General features: G+C 44.1%; 1 protein-coding gene across 2 annotated transcripts in view; it reads right to left on the bottom strand.

Moving 5' to 3' along the window:
- ADD3 (adducin 3) overlaps positions 1–13,812 on the bottom strand; it is a 91,797-nt gene extending 77,985 nt beyond the window's left edge. Inside the window, exon 1 of one of the 2 annotated variants that reach the window (XM_036385311.2) lies at positions 13,715–13,812. The gene's annotated coding sequence lies outside the window, so the exon portion shown is untranslated. The remainder of the gene's footprint in view (positions 1–13,714) is intronic. The other variant, XM_054515558.1, reaches the window with a different exon arrangement.
- Between the last annotated feature and the right edge of the window lie 12,530 nt (positions 13,813–26,342).

Here is a 26,342-nt window from a genome sequence, read left to right as displayed (position 1 = left end):
CAGTGCTGTGAATACCTCCTGCCTTTCTGCTCCCTGAAGGGCTGAGCCAAAGAAAGAGCTGTGGCTCAAGAGAACATCCTTGGTCTGAGTGTGGGTCCAAGTCCAGTGCAAATTCCTCCCCACAAGATGCTACAAGGAAGTCTCTGCATCTCAGGGTGATAACAGTTCTCCTTTCTGCTTTTACAGCCACCACTCCTCAGTGCTGATCTATCAAATACACAAAAGAGAGCACTCTCAGTAGAGAGCTGCACAATTGCACACTTTTGGTCATTTGTGCTAGCTCAGTGTTTACCACAAAGAACAAACAACTACAAGATCAGATTATCTTACAGTGAATAACATCACTCAGACCTCTCAGGAAACTTAATTTCACACAACTGCAAGGTAAATAAATAAATTGAAGATATCAGCTGCAACCTTTTATGTTTTTCACACCATGTTACACAACCTTGCAGCCTCAAAACCCACATGTTCCTGTAGATGAGTAGGACTCTACAAAGCATCCACACTTGTGTCACCTCTAGTCAGAAGTAGACATTGCAATAAATTTCTGGACAGACAAATCCTATTTTTACAAATGTTTCAATAACTTAGGCACTTCAGGGCATATTTTTTTCTTTCTTATGTAATGCCCATTGCTGGAATCCAGAGAAATATTTCTAAAATTTCATCCTAGGGGCAATATGTAGTTTTACTCCTTCTGTCAGCTTGCCTTCTTTCTTTCATCAAGCAGAGTCCTCCTTTACCACATATTGCATAAAAAGACTAAAAACACTGTGTCCAGTAAATTTGACCACAATGCACAGGGCTGATGCACTGCAAGTGCTAATCTCAAATCAGATACAGCTTTTTGCTCCGTGATGAATCTAGTTTTCATCTTCCAAAATGCTACATATATTAGGCCACTGTAAGGGCTTGCATTTTTACCATTTTTACTTTTAAGCCACTAAAGGTAGAAAAGATGCAGGAGCAGAACTTAAAGCTAAGCCATTGAACCCTAATAAGGGAAGGAGCATTAGGAAAGCTTCTCCTAAATTTCTGTGAATAAAGAATTGGATATGGTACATTGAAGAGCACATGCAGAAAGAGATGGGAAGAGGAAAGAGTTTTGTGTACTGGATATGATTCAACCACTGCATCCAATGTGCAGAGACACAGAAGTTTTTGAGAATAAGGGTGGGGAAAAATACCCCAAAGCATTCTAAAATAATTTAAAGGACATTTAAAAAACAGTTACAGCTTTGACTTCAGCTTTATGTAATATCTCTTAGTTTGTAAATGTCAAAACTAATACTACTTTTTTCTCCTCCTCTCTCTCCTTGAGAAGTATCTGCAGAAAACTGCAGCAGTGCACACTCTCTACCCCGAAGGACCACTGTTCTGGCACAGCAGAGGCAGTGAAAAACAGATTCAACATCATTCCCCTTCTGGCAGTGCTGAACATGAGAGAGAGCCACCAGCATACCCCTGTGTTCTTGCTTCACACTGTATTTCTGGCTGGCAGTCATTTATTTATAGAATCTCACAGCAATTTTGCTTGCAACCTGAAGTGCATTCTGATTATTTTATCCCTATTTTAGCACATTACAGTTAATAACATTTTATAAATGTAGTAAAACACAAAATATACCAGTAACAGCTAAGGGAGTAGCAGCAAGTGAGAGGCTACAGAAGTGCAGGTCAGGTACTCACTCTGCCAGAAAACAGCACTGCTTCTCACTAAGCACGGGCTCAATGCTTGGAATCAGTGTTTCAGAAACCCCAGGCACAGTCAGGTCTGTCACACTGGCTTTAGTGATAGTCCTTTGAGTGAATCTGGATGTCTCCTGTTGGATTTACTGCTCTAATGGCATTTGAATCAAGGCAGCTTCCTGAGTAAGCCAGAATTCAAAATAAATGCACAAAGATAGGATATAATGATTAAAAGTATTGCCCAAATCATCTGCTATTGGTCTCTCAGTTCCTTCAGGCACTCAAACTGCCTCAATTTTAAACTCTGCTTAAAGTAAAATGAATGAACACCAATAAAAAAGTTGGATGGAAAATCCAACATCAGCCAAATCTGGCATTGTTTGTTTCAGTTATATGGAATCATTGTGTCCGGTCCTTGAATCCTCTTTATTATACCCTCATTTCCCCTGACTGAAGAAACCTCTGTAACAGAAAACCCTCAGGAGCCATAATTTAACAAAGACAGCATCCAAACTTGATACAACTGTATGAATGAAGCCAGTAATCTGGGTATGGTTAGAGTTGAAAAAAAAAATACATTTCCAATGGACAAAATGAAAAACTACATTTGATAATAAATCTTCTTTTTATGAGTAGGCTTAATACTCTTCCTCTTGATACAAGAATGTAATACTGTCTTCCTTGCCAAGAAAAAAAAAAGGACAGAAAACCCACACATGACAAGAACTGTAAAACACAGAATAAACATCACATACACAAAGCATTTTCAAAAAGTTCTCATTAAAAGTTCTCCCAGACTTTTTAAGAACATCAGTGCTTTAAATGAGTCTTCAGAAAGGCAGCAGAAGTCAGAGACACACCAGGGCTGGGGCAAAATGAGACAACTGCACAGGAACTACAAGAAGGGTCCCTCCACACACTATACGATGACAAGAAAGCAACAGGCTACACGTGTGCAAGCATGGCATTCACACACAGACCTCGGGCTGGAAAATACCCACACCACCTTTCTACTACAAACAGCTGAGAACACAAAACTAACTGAGCTTAAATGAGGGTGGTGGTTGCACCCAAACCCAGGCACTGCTATTTTCACAATGTGAACAAGAGCAAAACTGCTGCTTCTCCTGCTTGTTCAAGAGGTGCCCACTACAACAAGCTCGCTCTCTCTGAAGCCATTTGGCCGCTCACTTGTAAAATTCAGGGGCTCTATTTTGGTTTATCTAACACTGAAACGCTACCAACAGAAACTAAGTTCACACTGGGGCAATGCTGCAACAGGCAAAGTAATTTTCAGAAGCTCTTTCTGTTGAAGCCAGTATCAGGTCGTCCAACACGCTGACACAGCTAGAGCAGTTATTTTTAAACACAGCCATAGTCTATTTAACTAAAGCATCTTTACTCTGACTGAGCCAGTATTACTTTGATAAGACTCCTTAAGTCTCTACACTGAAGCCTGCATATCATATGAAACAGAGCAAATGCAAACTTTGGAAGACAATCCTTCTCTGCAGCTAGAAGAGGAGAAAAAAGGAGAAGAGAGGTGCAGGAGAAAGCTGGGAGGACCTGGCACTGGGGACAATAAAGTGCTATCTGCAGGACAGCTGCTCACACTGAGAGCTTCTATCACCCACCACCTGCACAGAGATGCCCTGGAACGATTTCAGACAACTCCAGCAGCAAAGAGCTTTCTGCTCTTAGGAGCTCAGCATTACACTCCTAAAACAATTCTTCTGCCAGGTTTTCTTACACATTCTTTAACTGATGAGAACCTAGATGGAAGGAGAAGAGAGGCAATGCCATTGTGAAAGGCACCTAAGAGGCTGCAAGCTAGAATTAGCATTTTGGGCGGCTCGCTGAGATATGCTAAGCAACTTATTTGTATACATTTTCTTCAATGGAATTCTGAATTCTTTAAATATAAAGTTATCTTGTAAACATATGCAGAAGTTCATTACTAGAACCAAGAGCAGCCTCACCCTTCCCTCTCACCAAAGAAAGAATTTGTTCTATACATATAGACAGTGTGGCCTACTTGATGTAATAAGGTTCTCCTATGGCAGTATTTAGCCTCCACTTATTATATATAACTTATGAAATAAAGAAAAAGTAAGAGAAGCAATGATAGGCACTACTCAGTAGTGCAAATCTTTGCATTTTACTATAGAAAATTTAGTTGTGCATCTTGTGCTATGCATGGATACTGCAGGCTCTGGAGGCATGGGAAGGCTGCTGTGGAAAGCAACACTAAGTGCCCAAGACCAGCATACCACACAGGATTGTCACCCCCTGGAAAGCCACACAGAGCTGGGATATGCCTAGGGTGCTGAGATTATTTTAATTAAAATATTTTTGAAATTGTGTCATTTTGCCAAAACCTTGCATTTATCCCAGAATCTCCCTTTAAACATGACTGCTCCCCCTCAGATTCTGAGAGCACTGGGAGGCTAAGGGGGAACCTCACAATCTGGGGGCTGCTGCACTGTATCTCAAAGCCCAGAGAAATGATTTGGTCACTTTTGCTGTCCTACCTTGCAAGTTCCCTTGCAGAAGACTCGGCTCACTGACACCTGCCAGTGCTGCAGGCAGTGCCTGGCTGCAGAGCATCACCACACCAGGAATCTACCTGGAGCCCAGCACGGACAGTGCCCCATCTTCTCAACCCCCCTTTTCCCTGCTTCTCCCCATTGCCTTCAATGACACCTTGAACAGCCAGTGCTCACTCTACCCTCTCTTGAGTTAATTCAACTTCTTAAAGAGAGTTAATGCAGTCAGAGGGGGGAGAGGAGCTTTTCTGCTGCAACTCACAGCGAATTGCACAAGTTCAGCAGCAGGGCTTACACAAGAGAGGATGAGGCAGGACCACAGGGCCAGGAGGGAAGAGCAGGGTATCCCCTTTAGCTTGGTTGTAATGTACAACCCAAATACTTCAATCTCACGGAAATCTGTCCTAGAGAGGAGTGACTGCACTAAATAGGTGATTATATTTATTGGAACAGTGACATGCAGACTTATTCGACAGGGCTCTTAAATAGGATTACAGGGCTTTAATTTGGCTCTTTAAATTGGTTTTGGAGAGAGAGAGAGAAACACAAAAAAAGTTCAGAGAGAGAGTGGAATAACCTTGGAGGGAGTACACTATATTATGCCATGTCAACCATAATAGCTTCCCTAGCACAAATATATGCTCGTGCACATTCTCCAAGTTAACTAATAAACAAAGGACCCATAAAAAAGATAATTACTTACACTATGTATTTGCACACTGCAACTAGTAATTTTGTAGCTTTAGTTCCATCTTTCAAGTATCACTTATATTGACAAGGAACAGTGGCAGCAGTGTATATCACAAAATGAGTAAACAAATGACCTTTATCTGACTTTATTAAAGTAATAAAGGACAGACTTTTTTTTTTTTACTTACTTCAAAGAGAGTTTTATAGCTAGCTACCAGCAGGGTGTGGACTGAAGCTAAAAACTTTGAAATGGGTCCCTGTGAAATCTGAAACCAAAATACAGCAGAGGTCACCTCTCTGTGAAGAACCGCCTTGTCTGTACGTATACTATAAGCAAAGCTCTGTTAGCTCAGCCTCGGTAATAATGTAATTCAACTTAGCCCCTGGGAATAGCAACAACATCAGGTTTCTACTACAAAGATAAATTTACTGCCCACAATATCTGTTAGTATATATTTGCAGCATGTTTGATAGTAGCCAGACACTAGTGTTACATGCTATACCTCAAGCTATTTTCTCTTGTTAAAGGCTAGCCCAGGCTATAAATAAATTTTTATTCTTACTCTCACCATTAGCCAATTCTTTTTAATCAACATTGCACATACATTAGTTTTATGCAGTATACTAGCTAATATTAATAGGAAAGGAAGCGATACATCTGGGAGTTTTTGGTTTTAATTTTTAAATATTTTTCTCATACAGGGGAGAATTCCAACCCTTTTCAACAAGGAAACTGATCATTTTTCCAGTGGAGAGAATCTCCTAAGACAAGTATTGGGACAATAAGACCAATATACTTTGGTCTGTCTCACGGGTTCCTGTGAAACAGTTCGCTGACCCAAGCTCGGTGACAAGTGCCATACAGCACTTGAGGTCCTTGGAAAGGGACCATGCACACACTGCTCTGCTGATACACATGGCCTAGGCTGTCTGTTCCTGCAGCTCTAGGAAAGGAGCAGGCAGAGGAAGCTGCTGGCACTGGAAGCACTGGGTGAGCCTGGGCTCCTGCTGGCCCTGCCTGCGGAGCAGAGCGCTCCAATCTCCTGTCCCCATTCAGAGCTCTCCATCCCTTTCACCCCGAGGTCCCTTCTGTGGGTTTGCCAAATCTCTCCTCAGATGGAAATCTCCACATCTAAGCAAAGATTTCCCAAAGCACTGGACTGAAGTGTTGACCACCCTTGCTGGATGACACCTCTCTGGTACAGAAGAAATAATAACCACACTTAACAGCCTCCATCAGCCACTTTGGGTCCATTGCTTGAGTGACAGTGCCTTGATCCAGGCAATTGGAGACTTTCAGACTTAAGATACTCTGAAGGCCACAGGACCCCACCAGGCAATACATTATGTGCCACTTGATTTGGTTAGAAGCATTGGCATGCAATAAAATAGTCATGTTAGGAATGGCAAGGAAAAAGAACACTTTCCGCTGACCAGACAGCAGAAGTTTCCATTTTGAATGGCGTGGTGCTTGAGAAGAACCAAGCAGTCTTTGAAACCCAGCCCTTAACCAGGAGCTGTCTTAGGACACGTTAAAACTAGGGGCACAGATCTTAAAAAGCATCTAAGTTTTAGCAAACACGCACAAAGAGCATAATGTATATGCAACAACCCTTTAAAGAGGAAGCAGTATTTCAGTTTCTCCCCAAGTTCTTGGCTCACAGGAAAACATCTGATGTAAAAAGGGAACCAACCCAATCTGCTCCCCTGCCACCTCAGGGCAAATTATCCAGGCACCTATAAAAAAAGCCTCCTCATGCTTTACAGCTTGAATGTTTTATATAGTTAAACTGAGTTGTCTTGAGTTCACATACTTTATGTTATTTGATATGTTTTAACTAGGAAGCTACCTGGATCCATTTCAAGATTTTCTTTTTTTTTTTTTTCCCTTTTTTTTGAACTAACCTGTTTTTGAGCACAGACTCTCTCATGCTAGCACTACACAGATGTATTCAATCTCTCTGCATGCTGCAGAAGTATTTAAACAAAGTTTGAAACAGAGTAAAAAAATGGAGGGGGAAACCTGACTGCCAGACCACTTGGTTTGGGTCCTGCTTTTGTGTTGGGTTCATTTATTTATTTTGAAACACCATAAATTTCAATGTATTTGCAATTTCTTCTGCATTTTTTTTCCTGCTCCATACCAGACCCGTAATTTTGATCAGGTTGATAAAGAACAAAACAAACAGCTAAAGAGGGCTTTGCTGGTTACAGACATACTGGGCTTTACAAAACATTGTACTAGCCATTATTAAAACATGCATCACAAGTCCTCTTTTCTTCTTGAGATGCTCAGAATTAAATCTCTGCAATAAAAATATTTATGAAATTTTGACTGCGAGATCTACTTTGGACAGTTTGTCTTGGAAGATGGAGTTTTTTGTTCCAAATCATGCACACACAGAGGTATCTGCCAAGCTCTCCAACTGTGTCACTCCAGTCCTTAAGCCATTTAACACAGAACATGCACGTGTCCTTTGAATGCCAAGTCAGCTACGTGTCAAAGACAAACAGCTCTGCACAGCCAACCCATTCCAATCAGCACATCAGTAAGAAATCTCATTTTGTATTCAGGATTATGCCCACTGGTGGGAATGGGGGAAAAAAAAATTAACACATACCCACAAATGCTTTTACAACCTCAGTAACTTTAGGAATAAGAAAGTTACACAGACTTTGGCCTGAAAAAACAGAGTTTGCTCTAGGGCGGAACAGCTTCTATTTAGTGGGTGAATTAAAGACCATGAACATCTTTGCCTTCTGCCCTGATGGCTGGGTCCAAAAACATTTGGGTTACCAGAAGCGTTTTGCCTTTGCCTATATGTTTAGACATATTTAGGCATTTAAAGACAGTTGCAATTGAAAGCCAGAAATTGTACAGATTAACTATGAACACTACGAGGACAATTATCCCTTAACCAGGTATTTAGTGCAAAGCTTCATCTGCAATCAAGATCTGAAACAGGATGATGGGCTTGTTGTGGGTACTATAGTGGGTACTATCACAATTTAATCAGAGTAACAAAAATATATATTGAACTAGGTATTAATTTATTATTGCAGTAATGCTGTAACAGGAGAGCTGCATAGGCTAATGTAGCATAGGCATGCCAGGTATTATTTTCATATACAAGTTCTTACACCCTAAATCTCAGCACCTTCAAAGAACTGTAGTCAATACAGTTGAAAATAATCATTTGAGAAAATCTGATCTGACCTTCCACAGGGCACGCCTTCAAATACTGTATAACATCTGTATGTTCCAAGAAAAAAAAATTAGGTTAGGTTTTGGTGGTTTAGGATACACAGCAAATATGGTATGTTGCCTGGTGTGTAGCAATAATTTAAATAATATTAAAAGGCAGCTTGCTTAAATTGTGTTTTATTCCTGTTTTAGCACTGACCAGGAGCCTAGAGAAATTGTTATGCAATTCATTAACACTCCTAAAAATGGTTGTGTATCTGAGTCAGGAAAAAACAGAGGTACTTGTAAGGTCAGTACTTTCAAGTTATTGTATTCAGTTCTAGACAGAGATGGATGCACTGCCTAGTATTGTCCACTGTTTCCGTCCCAAAATTCTATTTTCAATTTCACCTAATTTTTCATGTTAGGCTGAAGGTTGCCTCTGCTAAGTGTCTGCTAGATCTGAAGCATCTGAGCCAAAACACTTCTCTCTTTCTGACATCAGGGCTCCTAAGTGTACTTTCCAATGCTGTAATTTAATTTTTAAATTGAGGATATTTTCTTTGGAAAGCACTACCCAGCTTTCAAATACTTGACTTTGTGGCCTTAGTGATGCTCTTTATAAATACAGAGGTTTTTTGTATATACATCCATAAAGACTAAAACATCATATGGGTTGTTAAGACAGTACTGGGATACTGGATTATATGAAATGACTTACATTAATACCAGCAATCTCTTTGAACCCAGCCAATTTATAATTTACATTGCTCTAGAAACTATTTATTTGAATCAGACAGACAACTTCAGTACCAAACTACTCCCAGAGCATTCTGCCAAGACTTCTAGAGCTGTCCAAAAAAAAAAAAAAAAGAAAAGCTGGTCTACATTTGTAGGGGGGAGATATAATATATATTTCAAATTATATTTTTCCTTCCTTGTTTTGACTGTATTGAATAGTTAAGTGAGCTTTATCCATCAAGTAAGCTTTCCTATTTTGCACTCCATTTACCACAGGACACATGCAGGTGTCCTTCCAGGCTGACATTTACTGTGCATTTGCAAACAGAATATGCAGGTCCACCTGGCCTCTAACCTAGGTTGTGTTCAGTGTAATAGCAGTGGATAATATGCACAGGGATACTTGTTTTCTAAAAGAAAAAAAAGCCAAACAGAAGCAAAACAATGAAACTCCTGTATAATTTTACACTTGAATATAAGCATTAATACTTAAAAAAAAAGTTTGAGATCAGTTATTACAGGTATAGATGAAGACAACAGGCAGAGATTTTCAAAGCAATTCAATGAATCCTCTTTGGCCAACACAGCAGAGTTCAGCTCCTGGCTGAAGCGCTGCAGTAACACCAGGTACTCGTTCAGGGCAGCAATGGGAACAGCAGCAAGCTGCTGTCAACTCTGTGCTGCTCAGGGCTGCCACGTACTTCAGCTGCAGAAGTAACTTCAGGAGATTCCAACTGCACAGGGGAGAAGGGATTTACCAGCTGTCAGCCGCTGTGGGTCAAGAAAACACAAGGTGAAATGCTACAAAGCAAGCCCCAGCTCTCACACCAGCCTGCGATTTACGGATTTCACCTCGGCCTGCTGACTCACATGAAACTGCCTCCTGCTTTGATGTCACTTGGATTTTAACACGCCAGACAACACAAGGCAAGAAAAGAGTTTCTTCCTAGCCAAGACCCCAACAGTCTAACAGAGAGAACAATGAATGAGGCTATTAGAATATTTCCCTAATTAGCACTTTGTAACAGCTGATTGCATCCTTGTCGAGTGGAATTGACATTACCACCACAAGACACAAACGATGTTTAATATGCTCCCAGAGTCCTAAATAAACAGATACCTACATCACATTCACCAGACTGTAAAGATCCAGGGGGCAACACAACACCTGGAGCCATCACCCTCCCACTGAGGTGTGATGCTCTCAAGCCTTCTCCCACTATCCAACTTCTCAATGAATCTGTAGATCATGTCAAGTTTTTAGTAGCCAACATTTTCCAGTTTACTCTACAGTTTTGAACTGCCATCCCTCCGCCACCAGCCCAGATTCAGAGCATGCCATAACTGAACATACTTTCTTATCTAACCAATTAAAATTTGTTTCTCTTAATTAATAATCTGGATCACAAATTATCTGCAAAAAAGCCATGTACTTGCTAGGATATCTTTAAATGAAATACCTCAAAATCCCATTTGTGATGATGTACAATGACATGTGTTATCTTGAATACAGAAAAGAAGCAAAAGTGTTTTCCCACATGTCAAGTGACTCAGAGTTAGTATAGAAGCAGAGTAGACTCTGTGGGCAAACAGAACTAATATTAGCACACAATGAGTAAGTTACTGCTTGTTCCCTAAGGGTCAAGTAGTTTTGATTCATCTTCATCTGCCAAAAAACACTACACAAAAGACAACTAACCCCCAAGAATCCTACCAGAAGCCACACCACCATCTCTCATATGGCAACAGGCATTTCAAAACATAGCTTGAAGAAAAGCCTGTGATGTAAGGGGAAGCAATGCCATTAAAAAATATAGATTGCATTCTTCTAAGTCAATACCAAAACAATGACCAACTCGGTTTTTGAAACAGCAGCACTATGAAAATGCAAAATTGATTTACAAGGGAAATAATAGCCAGAGGTTACTATGGCTGCTAAAGTTACAGGACATTTTTAAAAGAAACTAGAATTCATATCCAGTTTAAAAAGCGCTAGCAAAAAGGCAATTTTATGTACCATCTCAAAGTGAAGCAAGTTATTCCCCTAAATTAAAATTGGTTTTTTTAAGCATTATCATTCCAGCACCATCCACAGCACAGCAAGGACAACACTGCAGTTTTAACTGGCAATGATGATTTTAACAAGGGAAAAACCAGCAGCCTTTTGCCTTCTTTCAGTTCAGGTTCTTGATCCGTAAAACATTCCCTTACAAAGGGAAACAAACTAATGTCGGCAGTTCTTAAAACAGTTTTCATTTCTCGCCTCTTACACGTTAATTTCTCACGATTTTCACTCTTACATGTTAATTTCTCACGATTTTCACAGCAAATAGAGTCTAATGCCAGGTCATTTGGCCTCTAACAAGTGGAGCTGAACAAAAGCAGGCGGCCCCTGTGTGCAATGTCACCTCTAACATCACATGCAACAGGGACCATTCCAGCACAGCTACACCGAGCCCAGCTGGGCTCAGCCAGCCCTGTCCACCAGCTCATTTCATAACCAGCAAAGGGGCACTGCAAGGGCTGCAGTACACCTTGCTGGCCAAGGCAGTGAAACTGCTCTGTTCCCCCAGGTCGCTCCAGTCCTACCTCCCTGCAAGCACTGCAAAGCCTGCAGAGTCAGAGGCAGCTCCTGGACCCTCTCTTTGGGTTACATGATTGTGGGGTACATGGCAGCTTGAATGCACCACCCTAAAATCACCTTTCCCTTAAATAATGTCAGCTGCCTCAATCCTCAGGCAAGAGTCAAGGATAATGACTGATTTAACCAAGAGACCATTAAATCCCCAGATATCCTAAAGCATAGCAGCACTCCATCTATTGGTCAGGAATTAAGGACGTGCTTAATCATCATCATCATCATGCACTAACCTCTATCATTAAACACTCAACCCCTAAGCAGCCCACCCCTTCCTGCCTGGGACTTCACATTCTTCAGCAAAAATGAAACTCAAGTAATAATATCTTCTGAGAAATAATGCAACTAACACTAAAAGCATTAACATGACAACATCTAAACTTAAAACCGGTATACTCTATTAGTTACACAATTATCATTTTGTTTCATTGAGAAATACACACACTTCTTACTCAAATCAGCATTGAGGAGCTTGTCTGATAACAGCCCAAGAGCTCATGCTGTCCCCTGAGCTGACACTTTCTTTCCTGCAAGGACTGGATGCCACCAAGGAGGTTTGTACAGTTCGTTCACACGCAGTTTCCAGCCAGCAAGGCCACTGAAGTGACGGGGTGTGTAGCCCTGAGAACTCCCTGGTACACAGCAAACCCTGGCAGGGAGGCAAAAGGGAGTTTTTCACAGCAGAACTGCTGTCAAAGCAGACACATGCAGAACCTGCCCTGTCTTGCACCACTCCCCCCAAAAGCCACCACCATCCCCTCCCAGCAGATCACACACAGCCATGCTTCTGCCACACCTGTGCTTCACTCCAGTCATCAGCAAGTGGACCAGAAGGTAAGCGAGACAGCTGCCCCAGGCACACCAAAGCGCTCTTTGAAAGGCTGAGGTTACACATGTCAGCTTCATTCCTCTGGTACCAAAGCTCATTTAAGCAGCAACTTCTCCCACACAATTCAGCAATTCCATACATTCATGCTTTTATAACCTTTGGCCATTCATTTTTTGGCCCAGATATTCATTGCCATTGATTTTATCTGTTGTTTTTTTTTTAACTAAACTCCTCCACATAGTGGAACTACACAGATGAGGCACATGCCTACACATTTTCCCTCCACTTGGTATCACATCACTACCCTCCAGACACGAGTCCAGGACATGTGAATGAAAACCAGCAGATTCAGGCTCAACCTGCCTGTAACATAATGATGCTGAGACAGAAACAGAGGCAACCCACCTCCACGACTGTGCTGTTGCTTTTTGAGGCGTGCTCTACCCTCTTTACAGAGCCACTCCAAGGCTTCCCTGCCAAAATCCCATCGTTCAGTCATGCACACGCTGCCTGCCCTGAAGTCTGCAGTGAACACTGACTGAGAACTCCGCTCTGAATTCTTAAATAAGCTTTTTAATGCGAGATGAAAACTGACCAACACCGAGGAACAAACTCCCAAAAGGCCCATCGTAAATCCTCCTTTCTGGAGCCAAAAGTTCAAGGCAGCAATCCTGAATTTCCTCCTCCCTAAGACAGGCACAGAATGGAGATAATTCCAAGCTGCGAGCAGGGCAGGGGGCCGGGTGGCCACGGCGAGCCCGCAGCAGCGAGCGGCTGGGGCTGATGCCGGTCACGCCGGTGGCTCCGCGCTGCCGTGACCGGAATGCCTGAGCCTGCACCGGGCAGCGCAACCCCGGGCTCTCCGCACCGCGATCCGCGGCCAAGGTGGAGCTGCGCGCCACTATAAAAACCCCAAATCATGTGGATTTTAAGAAGTTTTCCGAGAGGCGTAGGGAGCCCGGAGCCTTGCGGTGGAGCAGGGACAGCCCGCAGTTACAACACTCACTCCCAAGGTTTTATTTGATTAGCGGAGTTTCGGAGCGGAGGCGCAATTATTTAAAGCCCCGTCCTCCTCCTCAGCCCAGCGCCGAGGCAGAACGGCAGCACTGCAGCATCTCCCCCGGCGGAGAGCTGGCGCAGAGCCGCGGGCAAGCCCCCCTCGGCCCCGCGGTGCCCCCGCTCGGCCCCATCCCGCCGCCGGCCGCGGCCCCGCGCTCCCCCCGCAGCCCCGGGGCGGCCGCGGCAACGCGGGGAGCGCTCGGGGCCTCCGGCCGCCGCCGCCCCCCTTCCCCGAGCGCGGCTCCGCGCCGGCCCCGGCCCCGCGCTGGGCGGGAAGGGAGATCCCCGCTGCCCCGCCGCCCCCGTGCCGGTGCCCGCAGCCCGGGCAGCGTTACCTCAGCGGGCCCGCGCCTTTGTGCTGCAGTCCATCCCCGCGCCCGGCGGCGGGAGCGCCAGCACCACCGGGAGCGGGCGGGGAAAGGGGCGGCGCACTATGTGGCAGGAAGGGACACCTGGGCTCCTCCTCCCGCGCCCGCCCGCCCGCCAAGGATCACTATCTGGCAGCGCGCGGGGTCTCGCCCGCCGCCCTTCCCCGGCCGCCCCTCGGCCAAGTTGGAATCTCGGCCGCCTTCCCTCGCCCTTCCACGGCTTCCAACTTGGCCGAGGGGCGGCGGCACCGCCAGCGTCCTCCCCCCGGCTGCCCTCCATTGTTGCGGCCCGCCCCGCGCCCCGGCGGTACCTGCAGTGCGGGGCTGAGCATCGGTCCCGAGGGGCCGCGCCTCCCGAGAGCGGCTCCGGGAGCCAGCACGGCTGGGACCTGCAGCGAGGGGCGTGCGGGAAAAAGGAATAAAGAACCCACGCCCCCTGAACAAACAACAACAACAAAACCCTGGGTTGGAAGTGAAATTGTGAGAAATTTAAACAGTTGTTGGGGCTGGAAGGCGGCAGACGGCTTCTCCAGATGGCTCGTGCTGCTCAGGAGAAAGCTCTCTTGCCGAGAGCAACCCTGGCTAAAAAAAGCTGCACAAAATGCTAAAGTCGTATTGGCAAACACTGTCCTTTCTTTCGCTCTCTTTTTTTTACTCGTGTTTTTTGTTTTCTTGGCTTTCTGTAGTTGTTCCGCTTTGCGGCTGAAATCATCCTTGTTCTTGGTTCCCCACCCAAAGTTACTTGGTTTCTCGGTTTCAGGGCTAGTTTTATTGCATCTGAGCGGCTCTGATCAGACGTTTGAAGCCACGAAAGCACTGGGTGATAGTTCTCCTTTTTATGCAAAAACAAACAAAACGAAAACCGAAACAGAACAAACAAAAAAAACCCTCTGTATTTTAATTGTGTTTTTAATTATTTCTAAGACGCAGAAGTCCTCAAATTCAACAAGTCCCCATGATCCAGGCTAGGAGTGAATTACAAGCAGGATAAAGTAGAAACTTTGTAAAATATGCTTGAAAAGTCTTAGAAGGTCCCTTTAAAATCAGCACTGCTGTTTACAGGTGTAAAATTACACATTAACTAACTCCGTGGAGGTTCGGGGGACAAAACCTTTTAATTCTGGGTACTGCTTGCCTTTAAAGAGCCCCTGGAGGACTGTGGTCATGGGGAAAGCAGCAGGGCTGGAGCAGGGCTGGATGAAGACCCTGTGGGCCAGGAGCCTCTTCTGATGGAGCCACAGAGGCTCCAGCCCGGCCGGCTGCTGCCACCACATCAGTGTAGGAGCTCCAGGACCATCACAGAAAAGTGAGCAAGGGCCCTTGGGAGCTAGAGAGGTCCTTGGAGAAAAAAGTGCCTGAGGGACCAAACTGTCCAGCCATGGGGTGTCTGATTTGAATATGGAGAGGGTGCAGAACACGTTTTAACTTTGCAAATGTGTACCCAGCACTGAGATGGCTCCACCTGACTGCACCAGCACCCTGGGAACCTGCAGGTACCAGCCACTAATAAGGGGATGAGGTGGCACAGCATATGTTATTTAATACAGGACTTTTAACTATCTGATGGCTGTTGGAAATTAAAACTTACCTTGGGCACAGGAAGAATAAGTAACTACATGTGGAGTGTGCTCTGAAGGTTGGAGCAATTGGCTTTCTCCAATTTGCCTCTTAATTCAGCTTAACACTCATGGAATTAGTAGGGCTGTTCATCTCCTCGTTTTTATTTCCTTTTGGAAAAAAATTTACAGCTGTATCATGTTTTAATAAATCTTGAATCTGAAGAGGCCAATAAATTACAAACTTTAGGTGTGGTTTTGAAATCAGTGGATTGGGATTTGCCTTGAATTCTGAGCTCTGGCCCAGACAACTGCTGAGCTAGAGAGGGTGCAGGCACATGAGTGATTGAATAGGAACTGGCCACACACGAATTTCAGCTGGAAACCAGAAGAGAGTTGTTAACCATTAGAGCAATCAAATACTGCCTTTTCTAAGGGGGGTATTTGGAATGGAAATCTCACTGCTTTTAAGCTGTAGTTTATTAAAGTCATTATACAATGCATTGTCTGCAGCAGCAGGGGACAGACTTGATGTCTCAGGTGTGCTAAGGTGCTGTGTGACATTGATCACACACCCTGATATTTGAATTTCAGAGGCAGCAGTTGCTTATCCCAGCAGGTTTATTGTAGGGTGAGTTTTCTTCTCCTGGGCATGTAGATGAGTTCTACTTTAGTCTAGGAAGGATTATGAAGCTGACATGTACTGATGATTCAGGCTATAAATGGATTACAAGCATGATCAAGGAGAGACTTTCCTGCATGGAATAGACTTCTCCCATTAGTTCTGGAGCTTTTGCTCCCTCCTTCAAAAGAGCTGCCAGGTGCTTCTAGAGAGTCAGTGGTGTGGACTCTCTAACTCTCTAGCTAGACAGATCTCTGTGCTGCAGCTCCTGCAGGTGGTGCAGCAAATGGACACCTCTGCCTGTGCAGACGTCCTGCTGTGGGGTGGGACAGGTCACATCCAGAGCAGGGAGGACAGATGACTGAGCAGGCAGGACTGTTCTTTTGGGGTTGGACTGTATCTTAGCATCAAATCCCTCCCTTAACAAGTGAAACCAAACACACAACAGGCTGCAGCAAGAGAGATCTATCTAGCTAGAGAGTTAGAGAGTCTCCAACTTTTGGGGAGTGACCCCTCAGACATACACCTGCCTTTGTTACCCTCTCTGGACCTCACACTGTTTTTCTCTGTTGGCCATGTCAAGGAAACCCTCTCTGTGTACATTTCTTGCTAAATACATTGAAAAAAAATCCACAGAAGAAGTAAGTGTTTCCTTCTCAGGAACCCAGTGTGGCAGAAATGCTTTGCCACTCTTTGCCACTTTACATGCTAGGGCAGCCTTTTCACCCTCCATAAAGCCACGTGTCTCATCAGTGGACCTAGCTGAGCTACTCATTAGAAACTTGGCCAAACCACAAACATTTGTTTCCTTGCTTTATGCCAAACTCAGAGAAAGGACGAGGGAGTGGCATGGAGCTCATGTTAATGAGTCCTTCATTCCCCACAGAGAGATAATCAGAGCACTGCTCAGAGATTCATCAACTTTTTTTTTATTAGCACTTTAATGACCTACATGTTTGGGTTTTTTTTGAGAAGTTACTTCAGCTAAGAGCCGGATAATTCCTCATGCAGCTGTGGTTTAGGAAGCAGCTCAGGGGACACACATGCCAAATTACTTTAGCTCTAGTTAAAAAAAAAAAATACACCACAAGGTTTCCTGGGTGCCTCCCTTTTCAATCAAGGGCATTATGTCCTCAATCCATCTCTTCTGGGTCACGTGTGGGGGTTGGTTTCTTTTTCAATCGTTGCAGCTCCGTGAGCTGTGCAGCAGAATGCCAAACACTGGTGGTACTGCATGTTCCCCACAGACAAAGGGCTGTACAGCTCCCTGACCCTGCTCACTCGGGGAGAGAGGCTCCCTTGGGAGCAGTTAAAGCATTTCCAGGGACCAGCACAGATCCCACAGAACCCAGTGGCTGCCTGAGGAGCAGAGCTGCTAAATGCTGGGAGCTGGAACCTTTTCCATGTTGCTGCAGGGTGAACCTCTAACCAAGGGATTCTGCAGTGCCTGCTGAGGAGTCTCTGGCCCTGCCCGTGTGGTGGGAACTCACTGCAACCATCAACACGTTACAGTGAAGGCCAATGGCAGCAAAAATCTCTCACAGGCTTGGCAGAGGCTACTCAGAAATTATCCAAAGTTTGGTATTTGCAGCTTTCCTCATGTAAGGAACTGCTTATGGTGGCAGTCAATAATGGCAGCTGCTCAGCAGTCCCTTTGGTTTAAAAGTGAAGAGCTGCTGGCCTTTTGCTGTCACTCAGGAAGGCCATCGGATGGAAAATGTTGTAAAATCTCTTCCCATGCCTCCCCTGCTCCCCAGTGACCAGATTTCCTTCTGGTCTTCTGGAGAGAGCTGTGAGAATATATACATTAAAGACAGGGACGTAGCCAGATACTGCAGGATAACCAGGGTTATGAGAGTGTTATAAAGGGATAGGATTTACTTTTTCCTGAATCAAGCCCCAAGTGTTTCCTGTCAGACCTCGGTACAATGGGATACAAATACACAGTCCATTACGTTCACATTTCCTCCAAACTGCTGTCTCTTTCCTTGAACACAGAGTACAGGAAAGGATGCTTTCTGCCCCCACTCGTGTCTCTCAACTGACTTTATCTCATTCGAAAAGGGAATTGAGACATTTAGCATGCACTGTCTTCAGTAGGTTGCCTCCCCTCTAATGTCTTTTGCCTTAGGATGAGAGAGGTTGTAAACACGGAGGAATGCCTTTGATATCAGAGAGTTTCATTGGAGTAACATCAGCATGAATGAATGCAAAATTAGGTCCATGGGGAATGAAATGCTAAGGCTGGGGAGAAAAAAATCAAGATTCACAGCACTAGTCCAGAAGAATAGTAGCTCATACCATATAAGAACCCCATAGTTCTCATTTCCTCCTTATCCCTTCAGGACAGGAAAGAACATCCTGCTCTTCTAATATGAACAAAATAAAAGTTATTTTTGGAAGGAAAAACTCATGTTCAGAGCACATTTTTAAAAAGGCATCGCTAATCTGTGATTCTGATGATGCATTTGGAGCACAGCACACCCCTTTGCAACAAGAAGCCCACATTTGTTGGCTCAGCACCATCTACACCCAGGCAAAAGGTTTGGGTTGGTTGAACAGCAAGGTGGGGATTCTTTGTCAGCACATGAATGGTGACTTGAACCTCAAGTGCCATCTCTGACATGGGTGTGCTGTCACCATACACACACCAGCTGGGAGAGAGGAGCGTGGAAGTGGGGGAGCCGAAGGTCATGGCACACTGATAGATGTGCATGCTGACTCAGTAAGTCTGAAAAAGGTTCTCTGTAACTACCCTGGAGTTCCATTTTCTTCTTCATTACCCCAAGACAAATTGAATATGGGACAGAGTCCCCTGTCCTCAGTTTTGAGGTATCTTGGCATGCTGAGCTTTTTGTGCCATATCAGGGCTCACAGAGGAGCATGTGGTGTAAATTCCTGGACAAATGTTTTGAAATTTAGAGCATCAAGTCAAATTCAGAGCTGTTTGGGGCAACTGGTGCTTTTCATATTTGATGGATCACTTGAAAGGACAGCAAGGCAATGAAATCAGCCTCAGATTTGTTAATATGCCTAAACAATATTAATTCATGAATAATGTTTTATTTTGGATTTTGATAAGTAATTGTCACTCCCGCAGCTTCTTAGGAGGCAAGTAAGATAGAAGAATGTGTATTAGTGCAGTATCTAACAATGAGGATAAACAAATTGTAGAGGAGTTAATAGTTTACCCATTCAAGATTAGCAAACAGCTCATGTACTATAAAAAGAGTTCCACTTTCCCTTTAAAACCATTCATAGAGTATAAGATTTTGGCTCCTCTCAGTGTCAAGGGCCCCAAATACCTAAGCAGACTCTTGGGAATGACCTCATCTGTAGTTTCTGAGTGTATTCCCAGGGATGTGTAATGCTAGGAATGGCTGGATCGAAAGCTGGGGGCAGGAGCTCGCTGCCCCAGCACAGCAGGGCTCCCCAAATTGCAGCACAGGCCAGCAGTGCCTACAGAGAGCCCCTGGCACCAGCCTGCAGCTGCCAGAGTGTGCTCAGGGCAGTGTCCTTCTGTCACTGCAGCCATGGAGCAGGCTGAAAAAAAACATCCCGAGATATTCCTATGAAGTCAGTGGATTACTCACATTCTTAAAGCACTGATTTCCCTGGTGGGACAAGTTGTGTTCAGTGGTTTTCATACGAAAGGATGTGAGATTGCTGCTGCTGACTGTCTCCATTTGTTCTCAGACAGGAAGTGGAGAAGGGCAGTGGGACCGATGATCAGGTCTGTGCAAACAGACACTGGAAACTCAAAACAAATCAGTCACAGAAGTATGTGGATAGAGAGAAAAGAGAAAAACCTTTGCTTCTCTTTGCCCAGCAAATCCTGGTAATTCTTCAGAATGTGTACTAACCAGTTCCAAGTCTGTCTCTTACCCTGTGATGATTTACCCTAAATTGCAAAGTCTGTGGTTTTAACTGGGATATCTGAACTCTCTGGGACTCCACAGGGGAAAGATAAATGAATCTACAGAGCAGACTTCAGTGTCACAGCTGAGGGAGATAAAGAAACTGTGGAGAAGTAAAAGCACAAATTCCCTTTAAGAAGAATGTGTAATTCTACGTAGCATCACTTACATACCAGAAAATAATACACAGATCCACTATCTAATTAGAGTTCTGAATGTGTGTGTTATACAGCAGATGAAGCAGCTCAAGCTACTGTGCAGAAAACAGACCTTGGATTGTCTAAAGATAGATGGTGAAAAACTATCAAACATCCAGAGTTTCCTAGACCTCACCAGAGTGAGAGGTACATCAGTACAAATTGTCTCTGGCCTCCTGGAGCTCTGCAAATCATCAAAAAGGACATTAATGTCATTAGCAAAACCAACAAACGTGCCTATACTTATTACTTGTTTGTAATAAGATTTGGCTAGTGTATAATTAGCAGGCTGCAGAAGTCTTTTACGACCTCTGAGAACAGTCTCTGCCATGCTGAGGCTCACCAGAAAATTCCCATTCTTTCCATGTAGTTACAACTTCCCCATTGGTTTCTACCTCATCAGACAGACTGACATAAGATAAGTATATCCAACATGTCATATGAATCCATGTGAAATATATATATGCATATATATATATATATATATTTTCAATTGGATTCATATGACAAATTGCATATATATATATATATATATATATATATATACACATACGCATGCATTAGTTTGGTTTGATTTGGTAGAATAAAATTCTACAAGGATAATCTTTGACCAGGAAGAAGGCTTGTTCCCCAAGAGGCAATAACACTCTTCTGCCAAGCAGGATAGTGAGTTATCTTGTGTATTTGTGGTAGGTAGACACAGGATTACCCATTAGTTGGCTTGAACACATCTCACTGTGCGTGGTTGATTGAGCTGGTTCTCTGCCCTGCTGGCTGGGATGCTTTTTTCTCAGGGCTTAAGCATGGCTGTAGTGGGTTCTTTAAACATGTCTAACTAGGGCAAGGGAGGCTGGAATGGGACAAGTCACTGAATAGCTGCTGAACTGGGGCCCTGATTTGGATCCCAGTGCCAAATGGGTGCCAGAAAAGGGCACTGAACAAGACAGCAATTCATGTCACAACCCTATAGAAAGCTGGAGGAACGTTTTTCTTTGGTTTAGGCTTGTATGATGCTGGATGGGAAAATGGCACACAAGTGTTCATCTGACACTGAAGCAGATGAGAACAGCGGTGTTGGAGTTGGCCGTCTGTCAAGCTGAACTGCAGCTACAGATCAGGCATCCTGCCTGGCTTTCAGATAGGAAACCAGCTCCAGACCTCGCAGCTCTGCTGCGCTTTTCTACAACGGGGGGCTTTTCAAAGTTGTTGAACCTATACATGAGAACCGGCTGTTCCACTTCCTTTTCCAACACCAGAGGTGTAAAGCGGCCAGCAAGCAGCCAAGAAATGGGGCCCTGAGTCAGCTGGGATTTTCTGAGCATCTGACTGATAGCTACCCTTCCTCAGACGGAGCACTCCAGCTGCTGGAGATGGCTGCTGCTGCTAGGGGCCAGCTCTCAGGTTGCTTTAATGTTCTCTGTGCTGTGCTCTGCAGCTCAGCTCAATGATACAAGTGCTTTGGGAAGCTGGTGTGGAGGGACCTGTTTTGTGATACACCTTCTGTCCCTTGCACCAGTGTTGTGCCCCCCATGCTTTGGGAAAACTGGTCTTGGTTGCAAAATGTGTAACTCAGATGTTGCCTCTCTGCCTTGCAAGCGGGTGCTTGGGACAGCAATGCGCTGGGACTGTGGGAGTGATCCCTTCCCATCTCATGGATGAACAATACATTCCCTTCACTTGTGATATTGTTATCAATGATTCAAAATGAGATAGCACAAATTCTTTCCATGCTGTGTAACGAGCTTCCTAGCAGAGAGATCCAGCTGCAGATATGATACTCATGCTCTGGTGCTTTCAAGGATTATCAGTGTAATGTTGGCTGCTAATGGAAAGATACACCTGAGTGTTAAAAAAACCCAAAACAACTGCAGAAATAAAACAAGACTGTAGTTCTGTTGCTGCTACAAACTTGGTGTATGAACATGGGCAGATCTTCAGGAGAAAACATCAAGTTTGCATACCCATCTCAAAATTTTCCATGTCCTGATAGCTGGTCTTTCAAATCCCATTACAGCAGGTATGGTCATAATTCATAACCTTTCTTCTACCTGGGTGCTCATTTTCCCAACCCTTGACTAAAGTGTCCTGAGCCACTGATTTGTCTGACTGGATCCAACACTATGCTTCTGTTTCAAAGCCTGCTAGCAGGCAGGCAACACCAGCCAACTTTACTTACAGAGCCCCTCTGGTTTCTGAGGAACTTTCATTTCTCTCAAAGTCAAACTGGCGATTCAAGACTAATGAACTGCTGTGAATACTCTGCTTTATCAGAGGAAATAGTTGGAGGCTGAAGTCTTGGTCCCTAACAAGTCTTTGCGAAGATATTAAAGTGTCTTGCCAAGACCTAGTAATTCCCTCGCAGCCAATGCAACATTCCTCAGAGGCCATAAGGCAAGGCTGGAAAGGGGGATCATGTGGCTGGGCCCAAGCTGAATTTGCTACTCCAGAGAAACGCCCTGAGCACGTGACTTCTTTGCAGACACAGATCTAAAGCAACAAACCCACCTGATTTTGGTGAATCCATTCAAGACATCTATTCTCAAGATGTCTTATGTAAGAAAAATAAGAATAAATTTTCCAAAGTGAAACTAAGAACTGTATATACAATGTTATAACCATAAGAAAAGAAAGAGACTTGATGATTGGGGTAAATAAAAGGAAGTGGGGAAGAAGACATTGCCCAGCTATGCCTACATTTTATTTGCTTGTTCTCCTGTGAGGAAAGTGTCAGGAGAAGAAAAACAGAAAGATGCTACATGTATCCCCTGTAACTGATTATGCAAAATACTGTTCTTCTGGGAGCTGCGTACAATAAGTTAAACCTGACTTTCAGGGATGAACAGCAGGATTTCAAAAAAATTATGGCATTTGAGACCTCCGGAATGAGGATTATGAGAAGACAGCATAAGTCAGATGGCCCTTTTGAGACGTGCTTTTTATTCAGTGACAGACGAGCCCTCACACTGGTACTCCTGCAAGCACTCAAGGTATGTACAGTAAAGGGCAGCACCAAGATCTTCAAACAGGCTCCAGGAGCAGTGGAGCACGGTTTGGGCTGGGGGAGGATCAGTGCCTTGGATCCCAGGGTGTCACCATGGCTGTGCCTCTGCTCAAATGCCATGCAGCTAATTAGTTGTGGGAGCAGCCTTGGTGCCTGCTGGTTACCTCTGTGCCACATGCTATTGCTGAGCTATTTCTCCAGCCTGAAGGGCAGAAGGAATTTTAGCAGCAGGTTCAGTGAAAACAGGCCAGCAGGCAGTGCTTTGCATCTCCTACACTAAGAATCTTACTTGGTTCACCACTCATTGTTCTGACAGTTGTCTCGTTTATTCACTTTTTACATCAAAATCTATTCCTCTGAAGCTTATGTTTAGCCTAAAGCTTCAGCATGTGCTAATAGTATTAATCATTCTGAAAATAGCTCTGTCTGCTCTGCTATCAGTAGCTATCTCGATGACACACTGTCCCAGCTCCACATTGCTTCCCTGCTCTCTGGGGGTGTCTCTCCAGCAAGGGCACAGCAGGGAAGGGGGACAGGAGGCAGAAGGAAGCAGAGGGGGGTGCCCTTGGGCTGTGCATCCATATTGTAGAGGCTGTGCCAAGGTGCATTTAGCTGCAGTGCTTTTCAGCCCTGGCTCTTTCTGGGGGTTCTGAGCTTCCCCTGTGTGTCCCATCTGTCCTGGAGGAGGCATCACACAACAGGTTCAGGCTGGTTAACATGGTCTAGAAAGCTTCCAAGAAGGATCCCATTGTCACAGGCTTTAGGGGCAGATGGGACTTGCAGATAGGAGAGCCAGGTCTTGGAAGTGCTCCGGGGTCCTGCAGTTCAGCTAAATGTTGGTATTGCTGTGTGACCTGCCCATATGGTTTTGCCTTTTTGCTAGCCTGACTTCTGGGTATGCTTCCCTTCAGAAAAAGGAAGGATATTCTGGAGGGCTTCAAAACCTTCTCCTGAATATATTAAGAAATAACACCATGTGTGGAATCACCAGCAGAGAAATTAAACTAAGACTAAAAATAGAGTTTCCTCTTGCTTTCTTATTAAAATAATAAAAAAAAATGCAAATGCCCAGATCTTGGACTCTCATGTTTTGTTATCTAATGGACAGTCTCCAAACAAAAACATCCTCTGGGGCAATGCCATGTTCCCTTCACAATTGCCTGAACCAGTTTTTCCCTTCTTTCTGATTGTATAATATCTCACAGCTAGCTATGGCAATTGTGGAAAAATGCCAGTAACAGTAGTAAGGGTGCAAGTAACACATTGCCAGCTTTTTTGAATATAATTTAGCTGCTAAAAACCAAATGATGGCTACAAGCATATGACCAGTCACCTGCCTGCTTCCTGGCCCACGGCTTAAGAACTTAAAAATAGCACAAAAATATTTGCCACTTAATTAAAAAACCTGACTTTTATGAAGGTCAATAGAGATGGCTCTGCTGAGGAATGCACACACAAAAAAATTCCAGCACAATCGGCAAACCACTTCCCATGTCTTAGTTTCCCATTTTAATATAATAGAAAGTACTTGCAGACCTGACTTTTCCATGATCCACAGCAGGTGCCAGAAGAACAAATTCCCACACAGGGCATTTGCTCAGGTGAAGTACTACTGTACTGAAAGTTGCACATGATGGAGTAGTCATTGAATAGGAAAACATGAGGTCATTTTTAGCTATTGATAATTCATGGAAATGTAAAATATATGGGGAATACAGTGGGAGTGGAACAGAATACTGCTATGGTAATTGTCCAAGAACTTTTATGCTTTTATTCACAAATCAATTGACAAGTCAGCAAGTTCATCTGAGATTATTGTGTATCTGAGTTACTTCTGCAGTACTTGAATTTTAGAACCCTTGTATCCCATAGCAATGTAAAAATATTGTATGTGTAGTTGAAATTAATGTAATTACCTGACTTCTTCAGCACTGATCATTTATTTTGACTCTGTGGTCCTTGGGGTAATATTCTTCCTTCAATTCAGAGTATACTGTCAGCATTAACAGTGAATCATAGACAGGAGAGAATAATCAGCTTGCAGCTTCATCTCTTTTCCAGCTAACCTTTCACTATGAAGCATTTTTAAAAGGCTGGAAATGAACATAAAATTGAAAGTTGACTGAGCTACTTCATGGTTTTTACTACAGCAGCAACAATATTTGTGCCACTAAACAAATTTACTGAGAAAATTATTTTTGCTGTCAACACTGTTGGGAAAAAGCCAAAGTTCCCATTCAAATTACAGCAGCACTGCCCAGGCTAAGCAATTTAAAAAGTGAGGATTTTGTGATTTTGTTTTCACTCTCTCCAAAAATGCATCACAAGCTAATACATCCTGTTCAGCCACATTATTTTTTAATCAAATGCTTTCCTTTACCTATTGCTTGACATTAACCCATTGCTCCTCCTCTGGATCCTCTCCTCCATATTTGTGCTCCCATTTCCTTTCTGCTGCTGTGCTTTTTAAGTTAACATCAATTTTAAAAGTTCCCTTTTAATCAGCCCAGGCCTGCTGGCATGAGCTGTCAGCAGTATTCATTTCTCTAGGCTCTTGCCTTGTGTTGCATTGCCTTGGCAACAAGATTTAGCAGCAAGGCAACAGTCTTGAACTTGTCAGAGTCTGTTGCAACGCGCCGAGCATGTATTACTCTCCAGCACCTCCGGTTGCTATAACAACTACTAACAATAAAACTCATCTCCTGGCTTTTAAATACAGGAACTTCTACAGTCTGTTTCCTGGCAGGGCTGCAGCAATATTATGTGATTCCTGGCTGTGCTTGTTTTGCCTTCTCCTTCCTTTGTGCACATGACAGCAGCCTGCAGGAGGGAGGCACGAGGCATGGGAAGGAGCTCGGCATGGGCAGCACAGCTGTGTTGGTGACCACGGGCACTGCCAGGGCTGGGAGTGGGGAGCAAAATGCCAAGGGATCCCAGGGACAGTGCAGGGCACAGAGCCCCAGCAACAAACTATAAATGCTCCAGACTGGTGATGCCCAGCACCTGTACCAGGCCCTTGGCTGTGGCACTTTCGGTTTTTTCCCGTTACAGCAAAATACACCTTGTGTAGTAACAGCATCCTGGGGAGGAGACTGCAGCCAGAAGAGAGGCACTTTTGGTCTCTAGCAGCACAGAGTGCTTTCTCCCATCTTTGCAAATGTTCTGCTGGCAGTACTGATGATAATATAGGAGCAGTGTAGTGTGGAAAGTTGGGCAAGGGACCAATGACAGTCATAAGATCATATAATATCTCAAGCTGGAAGAGACCCATGAGGATCATTGAGTCAAATTCCCTGCTCCTC

This window comes from Molothrus ater, chromosome 8 (assembly GCF_012460135.2).
Source record: "Molothrus ater isolate BHLD 08-10-18 breed brown headed cowbird chromosome 8, BPBGC_Mater_1.1, whole genome shotgun sequence".
NCBI lineage: Eukaryota > Metazoa > Chordata > Aves > Passeriformes > Icteridae > Molothrus > Molothrus ater.
This window is presented reverse-complemented; position numbering and strand designations above follow the sequence as displayed.